This window comes from Gossypium raimondii, chromosome 4 (assembly GCF_025698545.1).
Source record: "Gossypium raimondii isolate GPD5lz chromosome 4, ASM2569854v1, whole genome shotgun sequence".
In the NCBI taxonomy this organism is placed as follows: domain Eukaryota; kingdom Viridiplantae; phylum Streptophyta; class Magnoliopsida; order Malvales; family Malvaceae; genus Gossypium; species Gossypium raimondii.
In genome coordinates this window covers 5,324,235-5,334,737 of record NC_068568.1, presented here as the reverse complement: position 1 = coordinate 5,334,737, position 10,503 = coordinate 5,324,235, and the positions used below count along the sequence as shown (strand labels likewise).

The 10,503-nt window shown below is 31.8% G+C and overlaps 1 long non-coding RNA gene across 1 annotated transcript; it reads left to right on the top strand.

Annotated features, from left to right (window-relative positions):
- The first annotated feature begins 1,094 nt into the window (after positions 1-1,094).
- On the top strand, positions 1,095-2,021 carry LOC105779253 (uncharacterized). The gene is made up of 2 exons (XR_001128932.2): positions 1,095-1,445; positions 1,686-2,021. It is a non-coding gene; the product is annotated as an uncharacterized LOC105779253 (long non-coding RNA).
- Positions 2,022-10,503: the final 8,482 nt, after the last annotated feature.

Sequence of the window (10,503 nt, the reverse complement as noted above, 5' to 3'; positions counted from 1 at the left end):
TATGTGGTAATTGTTTATTTAAATCGACTTTTTATTTAAAACGAAAATGGGAGTCGCCACTAATCACTTTTGAGAGGCGTAATCGGGTTACTTCGAAATTTGATTGTTTCAATGAAAGGTTTGATTTATTAAAATAATATTTTTCGGTCTACAAAAATCCAAAAAAATGAGTTCGGGAGTCAATTACGCATGAGGAAGGATTAGCACCCTCGTTACGCCCAAAATTGGTACCTAATTGATTACTTAATGTTTTTAGTGTCGAAAAATAAAAATTTGAAGAGATTTAGAATGCGACCCCACTTTGTATAATGTTATTATTTAAACCGCTTGCATAAATCAAAACATATATAAAAGGCTCTCTTATCTTGAGGTAACAAAAAGTCACGTCCCGTAAGTTAGGATACAACATCTCGAATCCTCGAAAAGGAGCTCGCTCTTTAAAATGCTGTTTAAATCTCATGTGTTTAAATTTTAAGAGGAATGTTTGATTATCTTGGTTCAAAGAGAAAGTCGAACCCCTAAGTTAGGGCAAAAAATTTCGAATATCCAAATACGAAACATTATCTTAATTTTAAGAATTTCTTTTTATACATCGAGCAAAAATTAATATAACACTTAAAATGATATATATTTAATTTATTTGGGTATGGTATAAAACGGCCAAATACGTTTAAGTGTAACACTTGACACGAATACTAGCACAATATAAGATAACGGGTAAAAAACGATGAATAATGCGCGATAAGATAGAAATGCAAACATTATGAATATAAAATAAGGGCAAAGAAATAATAAATAAATAGGTAAAATAATAAAAATGAAAAGTTGAAAATAAATAAATTGGGGGTTCAATTAGAATTAAAAATAAAATGTAGGGCATAAATTGTAAGTTATAAGTAAATAGATAAATGCGAAAATAAATAAAATAGAAATTATAAAAGGTAGAAATTAAATAAGCTAAGGATTAAATATACCTTTGTCCAAAAACACACGGATCCTAAGGGGTCTTGGGTCGGATCTTGGGTCAAAAGGCCAAAACGACGTCGTTTTAGGATTACTGAAGCTGGCTACGTCGTTCAACATTGCCTATCAAAGTCAATTTTTTTTAAAAAAAATCATTATGTTTTCATTTTAAAAAAAAACCTGAGAGCTCTCTCATTTTCTATTGTCTCCGGCTCGGACAACGGCAAGCCTCTATCGTGCCTCCGCCGTGGCCGAAAAAATGCTTGTAGTCCCTTTTTAATTAAAAAAAAACCCAGATCTAAGCTTTTTTGAAATAGAAATAAAATATATATATATATATATATATAAATTGCGAAGGAAAACCTTCGCCTCAGTTAACTATTCAGGTCTTGCTCTGCCGAAGCCTAGGCCGAATCCTAATGGATTCGGAGATTCGACGCCGGAGAACGCATCCGACAACCGTGGAAGATGAATCGACTCAGGTAGAAAACCAGTTTTACTTTTTATTTATTGTTTCTTTTCAAAATAAGACGGAAAAAGAAATCTCCTTTGTTCGATTTTGATTGCTTTTTTGTTTTTGTATATATTTCTTGCTCTGTAAATTACAATATGTTTTTGTGGCCTTTATAGCCACTAATACATTGTTTCACTTCTGTTTCTTTATTGTTTACGCTGTTGTTCTTACTGCTTCTTTTTCCTTTTTTTGTTGTCCTTTTTTGCAGGCGTTGGCAGTCAACGGAGGCGAAGGCTTGCTGTTTTGGTGCAAATGGTGGCAGGGCGCGCCAGGCCTCGGGCGGCGTGCGTGCGAAGGGAAGGGTGCAGCGCTAGAAAGGAATTAGGGTTTCCTATTTTTTCTGAAATGTTTTGGGCCACTGGGCTCTTAACTTTAGGGTTTTTAGTTTTGGGCTATTTCGGCTTCTTTTGTAAATGAACTTTGGGACTATCAATTTGTATTTTTGTTTTTATTTGTTTTTTAGTCTTTGTTTAGGGCTCGGGCAAAAATGGTCCATTACAATGGTAATAATATGGAAGGTGCAAATCTTTCGTCCTTAGTTATACATTTGAATCTTAATTTTGATTCATCTCGGATAAACTCGTAAAGATAATAGCGTATTAATAAATTATTTATGTATATATAATATTTTTTAATAATTGAGGGTAATCAACTGTAGAATATAATATTAACATAACACTAAATTGTAAAATTTAACATATGCTATTTTATTTATTTAAATACTATAATTAATTATCATAAAATTATAAAAAAAAGTAAGTTACATTACGAAAATTATAAAAATCAAATTTAGAATAAAAATATTTTTAAAAATTGGTGTAAAAAGGGAATTTCAGCCTACCACACAGTCTAATTTGGATCCTATGACCTTGGTGAAAATGGGCAATCTTGACTTTATAAAGATGTTTTTTTTTCTTTTGAAAATGGAATTACGAGTGGAATGCTTCGAATTTTCTATCAAAATTTTTGGATTAGGTTGGCTTGAGTTTAGGAAAAATATGCTCCATCTTACCTCCAGATATATTTAGTAACTTGTCTGTCTTTTAATTATATAACCATTTATGATTTTTTTTTAACTTTTAATTTTTTGGGTAGATTAACTTCTAATATTTTAATTTTATAAAATATTTTTTATACTTTCTTAATTTTATTATATATTTTATTTAATTTTTTAAAATTTAATAAATTCTAGTTTGAGGCAGGATAGGAGCAAGAGGTATAGCCAGGATCGAGGTAAACAAAAAACCAATCCACTTCATTACCATACAATGGAATCCAAAGCCTTCAAGATATTGCAGTAATTAAAAATTTAAGGATGGTGGATTTACCTATTAATCGAGCAGCTCAAATTCTAATGCTACCTTTTGGCCAATCTAGATCATGTGTGAAAGGTGAAGACGACTTTATGATCAAGATTTTTTTTTTCTATACACAACGATTATTCGAATATAAGTTCGTGAGAAAAATAAAGGTTTCACTAATAGCTCATAATTTCGAGTTTGTTTTATAATAAAAATTTAAATTATAGTAATCATTATTTATTGTGTTTGTGATAAAAATAGAGTAACCTCTTTCAATATTATTGATAGACCTCAAGAATATACATAATATTTATTCAACAGTAATCACGTAGGAATAGAAAATATATATAATATATTTCTCAATATATACCTAAAAGATGTATAATAATATACCATATTTTCCTAAAAGATAATATCACATAATAATATCCTAACAGTTTGAAATGATTATATACTGATTATAGATAGAGCTGAAATTGAAAAATAATAATTTTAACATCTATTAAAATTTTAGCCGAAAATTAACAATCATTTTTTTTCAACTCATACATTATTAGCACACAATTCCTACTATTTAATCTGGGGTGAAGCCCGGTTGAGTTGAATAACATTCCCCTTTTTTACTCCTGTTGGATGATATTAGAATTTGTACACTCCGTGTGTCGGTGGGTGGGGTAATTCGTTTTAACCAAGCAATCATTTTTAAGAGAAACATTGATAACTTGTGTCAATATAGACACCAGAACCCTAATTATGCAGGCAACTATAATTTACAATAATCAAGATATATATGTATATATATTTGTGCATATGCCGTGACTGCCTGGATTTGGCTTAGGGAACAGCCAGCTCTAGAGACTTGAAATAGTAGAGCCAACTTGTATTGACATTAGTTAGGACCCCAGAAGCTCAAGTACATGACAGTCCTAAGGGACTCCTCCGACTGCAGTTTAAGCTTGTTGGTGTCATAACTAGTTTTTTTAGCAGATTTGTCAGTACAAATGTTTCTGACTTGCTTAGAAGAAGATTTGAAAACGGACCCAGTGATTGGAGGTTGGTGGTCTTTGATGCCTTGCATCACCTGTGATTCTACTTGCAACAGTTCCCTGCTTGTGTTCCTCAAGCTCATCTCTTCTTTAACCAAAACGCCTTTCTTCACTTGTGTTTGGACTTTGAGAAAAAGAAAATAGAGAGAGAAAGAAAAAGAAAACACATGGTAAGAGAGTAGCCCTTGTAGTTAGCTATACTTATAGGCAAGGGGAGATGGAGCCTAGTAACATAAATTTCCTTTGCCAAGCCTTAAAGGTAGTTTTTTTCGTAACCCAATTTAATCCGAAATATTTATTTGTAAATAGATAACTTAAAATATGTCATCCTCAATTCATACTTTTATTATTTTAATTATTTGTTGTTGACGTCCACCTGATGAAATTTTTTTAATATGATTACATAATCAAAATTGAACTTGATTCTCCACCATGCTAACTTCAAGTGAAAAAAACACTCACTATATCAAATCCAACTTTTAAAGATTTCACTATGCAGTTGATCAGCATGGTATCTAATTAGGTACTACTGCTTTGTTATCGGCTGATATATATACCATTAGAATGACAGAATTGACTAAAGTTGAAATACGGTAAGTCCCTTTATCTTCTCTTATCATAAATTTCTTTTTTATTCCCACTTTTTAATTTACATAAATATTCTTGATTATCTTTGGGGGTTCTGCTTTAGTATTAAAGTGAAAAACAAGAGCTTGTGTTGGTACAGTTTGGAGATAGTGAAAGATACATAGCAGGTTGCTTCCATAGAGATAGGAGCAGAAGGCATATATGCATGTGAGTGTCTACGAGTACCCATTGACGTCTTCGTCAACTGGATAAGATTGACACATTAAGTAGGCAGACAGCTTTCGCCTTTGTTTGGTTAAATCAATTTCTTATTCATCATCGAAATGAGTACGCACATTGCTTTGCGGGTACATTCAAACAATATATTTTATAAATTGAAAATAATGTGAATGTTGATATTTGAATATCAATTTTAGTATTCATTTTATTTTTATATTAATGTTTGGTTTATGATTTTACTTTTATTAATCTAATTTTAAAGATTAAATATGTGTTGTTTTATTAAAAGTATAATATATCTTATTGTTACACAAAACATTTATTGATATCAATTTTAATATATAACTGATGTGAAATTCATGTCTTTTTATGATCGTGTATTTTTCCACACCAATGAAGGATCATGGTCTCTAATAATTGTTAATATTTTGCAATGTATCTGATTACTTTTTTTGTTAATATGTTAGTTATTTATTTAATCACACCTTATTTAAAAAAGTTCATGTGAAAGTATTCAAACCCGTATTAAACTTGTAACAAGCCAAATTCGACCTTATAATAGGATCTGAGTCTGGTGTGCCACTACTTAAAATCAAACTAATTTCAGCAAAAACTTTGGATAAATCTTACATAGTCAAATATTAGTACTTCATAAAAATCTCATCAAAACAGAGTCTTAACAAAAAGTTCTTTGTACAATTCCATTTCACAATACAGTTATGCGCCTCCCCTATAAGACATGCATGATACAGATACAAAGTAGTTAGTTCACAATCCTAACAGCACTCAGGCGTAATCCTTGAACAAAATCTTCATTCTATCAACAATCCAGAGAAGGAAAAGGGAATAATCGAGTAAGTTCGTTTGAACTTAGTGAGTTCCAAAGAAAAATCATATAATACATTACTTAGTACATTATCCAAACCTTTCTGAAGATCGTACATGAATTACATAGAGTATGCCCACTAGTGTATACAGAACACAGTTAGACTTAGAATGCCAACTTACTTATCATTTAGGCGTATATTGTCCACCAACTTAACATAACTCAAACAAATCCATCTTCGTGCCATCCACATACCCAGAATACAAAATTAAAAGCGTATCATTTAGACTTATTCAAAATTATACTCCCCCTTAATTCCTCATCTCATTTCCATTCAGAACAACATGTTTTATCGTGTTCTACCAATCTGGTTTGCAATATATCTACCCTACCAAAGGCTACACAAATATATCTCCACATCCTCATCATCATATATCAGATCATATCGTATCATACATATAAAAAGCAGATGGTAGTGGATTAAGCATGAAGAATGGCGTTTACTTCACTTTACAGACAAACTGTACTCCGACTGATAATTGTGGATAACCATTATCCACACAAACATCTTTCATTCATTAATCACTCACACACTTTTCATACTTTACAGAGGAAAAATACTTACCTTACATGAAATATAAAATAAAGAAACGACAACACATAGAAATAAGAAGGAACTCACCAGAAACTCTAACATAAGACTATAAAATAAGTCTTTTGCTCTTATCATTTGGACCTTCGTTATCTTCTTGAGTAGTAAACTGGTACTAACGTATGAGTTAGCCTAATACTATGAACCTTACTTCAAAGAGGTTTTCTGAACTTCAGTTTTCAAAGACTTTTCAGAGAAAATCAAGAAAGAAGAAGAAAACGTAAAAGTGTTCAAAAAGATCACCATTATCCTTATATACTTAAGCTTGAAGACAATGATTAGTAGAAAAATTAGATAATTCCACTAACTCTTTTGATTCCCGTGATTAAGGACTTTTAAATTAATTTAAGTCTTATCATCTATAGTAGTTTAGTTCCGTTCTAACTAAGTCTCAACCTAACTAACTAAATTATCATACTTAAATAATAAACAAACCTAAACAATTACGAACTTACTAAGTTCGCCCAAAACATTTGAGTTGGGTTGATACTTACTGAAAAGTCTGCCAAACCAAAGAACACACCAAAATAAAGAGTTCGCCAAATGGCGCATCAGACAGAATCCTATACTTAGTCAAGAAAAACACTTTACTTACTCATATTTATCCTTATTTTACCAATAACACACCAAATAGTAACCAGATACAGAGATTTCATCGGACAGGCTATTACAATTCTCCCCCACTTAGAAAATTTCATCCCCGAAATTCATACCTGTGAATAAATGTGGATACTGCTCTTTCATTATACTTTCTCTTTCCCAAGTGGCTTCTTCTATACTATGATTTATCCACAATACTTTCACTAATAGGATCCACTTATTCCTTAGCTCTTTTACCTCATTTGCCAGAATACGAACGGGCACTTCTTCCTAAGACAGATTTGGTTCAACCTCTAATTTTTCACTCTGTACAATATGATTTAGATTGGATCTGTATCTTCTCAGCATAGACACATGAAATACATTGTGAATATTTGAAAACTCTGGAGGCAAAGCCAACCTATAAGTCACTGGTCCAGCCTGCTTTAAACTTTATATGGCCCTACAAATCGTGGACTTAATTTTTCCTTTTGACCAAATCTAATAATCTTCTCCCAAGGAGAAACCTTTAAAAATACTTTATCATCAACTCCAAAAGAAATTTCTTTCCTCTTCAGATCAGCATAGGCTTTTTGATGATTCTGTGCAGCCTTTAAATGACTACGGATAACAAAAACTGTTTCTTCTGTTTCATACACTAACTTAGGACCTACTAATTTTCTTTCACTGAGTTCCATCCAACATGTGGGCGTTTTGCACTTTCTACCAAACAAAGCTTCAATAGAGACATTTTCAAACTAGTATGATAATTGTTGTTATACATAAATTCAACCAAAGGAACACACCTTTCCCAATTTAACACAAATTCAGTTACACAACTTCTTAACATATCCTCTAAAACTTAAATAACTCTTTCAGACTGACCATCTGTCCGAGGATGAAAAGCAATACTGAATTGCAACTTAGTTCCCAATGATCCATGTAATTGCTTCCATAATCTTGAAGTAAACCTTAGATCTCTATGTGAAACTATGGAAGGTGAGGTTCCATGCAGACGTACTATCTCAGAAATATAAAGCTTAGCTAACTTCTCCAGAGAATAAGTAGTGTTCACTAGCAGAAAATGAGCTGACTTAGTAAGTCGATCTAGTATCACACAAATTAAATTTTTCTTTAAAGGATTGAGGGGTAGCATTGACACAAAATCCATGGTGATCTTATCCCACTTCCACTCTGGTATTTCCAAAGGATACAACTTACCCGAGGAAACTTGTTATTAAATATTTTTTAAATAAAAAGACAACTTTATTCCTTACTATTTACTTATTATTTTATTTTTACCTTCAATCTTTATATTAAATAATTTTTAATTAAAAATAATAAAATAATTAGTTATAAAATAATTTAAATATTATTAAATTAAATTATAAATTGCATTATATTCTAATATAGTCATATGTTAAAAATAATGTATTGTTCAATTAATATATGTATGTTTTTAGAAGTTACTTGTAAAAACTCAATTGCAATCACAAATAATATATTCGAATAATTATAATCAGAATTTATCATTATAAAACACGATTAGATTGATAATTGGAATATATCTAAATCTATACTAAATAAATATATACAGAGTCTACATATAGTGGTACATAAACCAAAATAAAAATAGACTAAGAACCTATACATGGTTAGGTAAAGTGAGATTCGAACTTGAGATCTTAAAGTTCCTAAGGCATTAACCTTACCATTAAGCTAAGATCTTGTTGAGGAAGGTCAACTCCGTTGGGAGAATTCTGTGAAATGTTGTTTGCTGAGAGCTGATGACCTCTCATCATGTCAGTATTATCTCTGGTGAGAGTTTACTCTCCTTAATCTAATAAGAGCCCAATCGCTTGAAAAGGCGACGAATTCATAGAGTGGGAGTGCCTTGTCAAGTGCCTAGAAAGGCGAGAGCCAATGGACCCTTTAAAGGGTCTGTGTTGTCCCTAGTGGAAGGTTTTGTCTCCCGAATCTAATGAGAGCCCAAGTTCCTAAAGAGGCAATTAATTCAAAAAGTTGAATTGCCTCATCAAATGCTTGATAAGGCAAACCATGTGGATGTATCATGGGCCGAGACTTTAGCTCCACCAACGTGAGACCTTAAGTTAGAGTTTTATGCCAATAATACTGAAGTAAAACCTACTATTTAGATCGAAGAGGCACTTGATAAGTGTTAAAAGTAACATGTTTTAATCTAATTTTTAATGTGTTTTTGGCTGATTATTCGATGTTAATGGTGAATTTTATGCTCCTAATCCTTTAAATTCATATTTTTATACTTAGGAGGGCATTTGGGAGCAAAATGAGCAAAAACTAGAAAATCAGAGTAAGGTACAAGATCTACACGGGCTAACTCCTTCCACACGGCCGTGTGAGCCATATAGGCTGCCACACGGCCATGTCGATTTTATGAATTGGCACTCTGAACTGCGGGAAAACACGATTTTTAGGTTTTTCAAGCATTATAAGACATATATGTGATAAAAATAAGAAGATAGAAGAGAGTCGTCATAGAATATTCAAGAAAATAACTCAAAAAACACCATTGAAGTCGATTTTGAAGCAGATTCCCGTCAAGATTGAAGACTCCCAGTTGATTTCTTAAGAAGCCATCATGAGTTTCTTTGTTTCTTGTGGTTATACTGTATCTTGGATGTTTTTATTTTTAAGCTTGAACTAATTTTCTAAATACCTACGGAGATGAACCCTACGATGGATTTTGTCGTATAATTTTTATTTTACGTAATAAATACTTAGATTTTGTTCTCAATTATGTGTGCTTAATTACTGGTTTGATATTTCTAGATTATTGACCCATGTTTGATGTGCTTAAACCAGAGGAGGAATAGACCCTATTTAAGAGTAGATCTTGCGTAATTGAGTGGAGTTGCATGCAATCCTAGAAATAAGATGACATAAATCTACCAAATTAGAATCAAATCTAATAAGAGAATCCATAACATAAGTTAATGTGATAATAGGAGTTTTAATTAGAAAGAAATTTTAAGTAATCAACCTAGAGTCAGTTGCTCTTACTCTCGAAAGAGATATTAGCATAATTTAGGAATTTCTACGAATCAAGATATTGAGTAAATAAATTGTGTAATTTAGATTGATAGTGACGGATGAAGTGTAGGTGAATTCTTTTATTGGGTATTGTTTTGCTTCTTGGTTGTTAATCGCTTATTTTCATGTTTTTTTCTTTTTTGTGTTCGTTAGTTAATTAATTTAGTTAATTTTAGTTTTTAATCAATTACTCGAATTTATCAGTTAAATAAAAGATAGTAATTACTAGTACTTTTAGCCTTCGTGGAAACGATATCTTTGCTTACCGTAGCTATACTATTAATTGATAGGTGCAATTGCCTTAGTCAAATTTTTAGTTAGTTTAAGACACATCAGCACTCTCTAGCCTTTGAGCCTTACAAGCACACTAAGAGTGCACTCTTTAAGCACACTGAGGGTTGGGAGAATGCTAGGAGATGTATTTCACTTAAATGCAAAGTTATGTAAAAATGAAGGAGGGGTGCCTCCTATTTATAGGTAAAGCCCATTGATCCTACAACCAAGATCATTTACATTTGATGGTCCACAACATGTCTTTAGAGTATTCTACACTAGCCTAAACTACTCTATACAAGGCTACAACATTCGAGAGCTTTTGAAACATTCTACCATATTCAATAAGGCTAAAACATGTCTTTAGAATTATGCTATCTCTCTCTAGCCAAATAAAATAAGAGTAAACTACACCGGTGGTCAACCAATAATCAGTAAGTTTTTTTTAGTCACCTAACCATGAAAAGTTA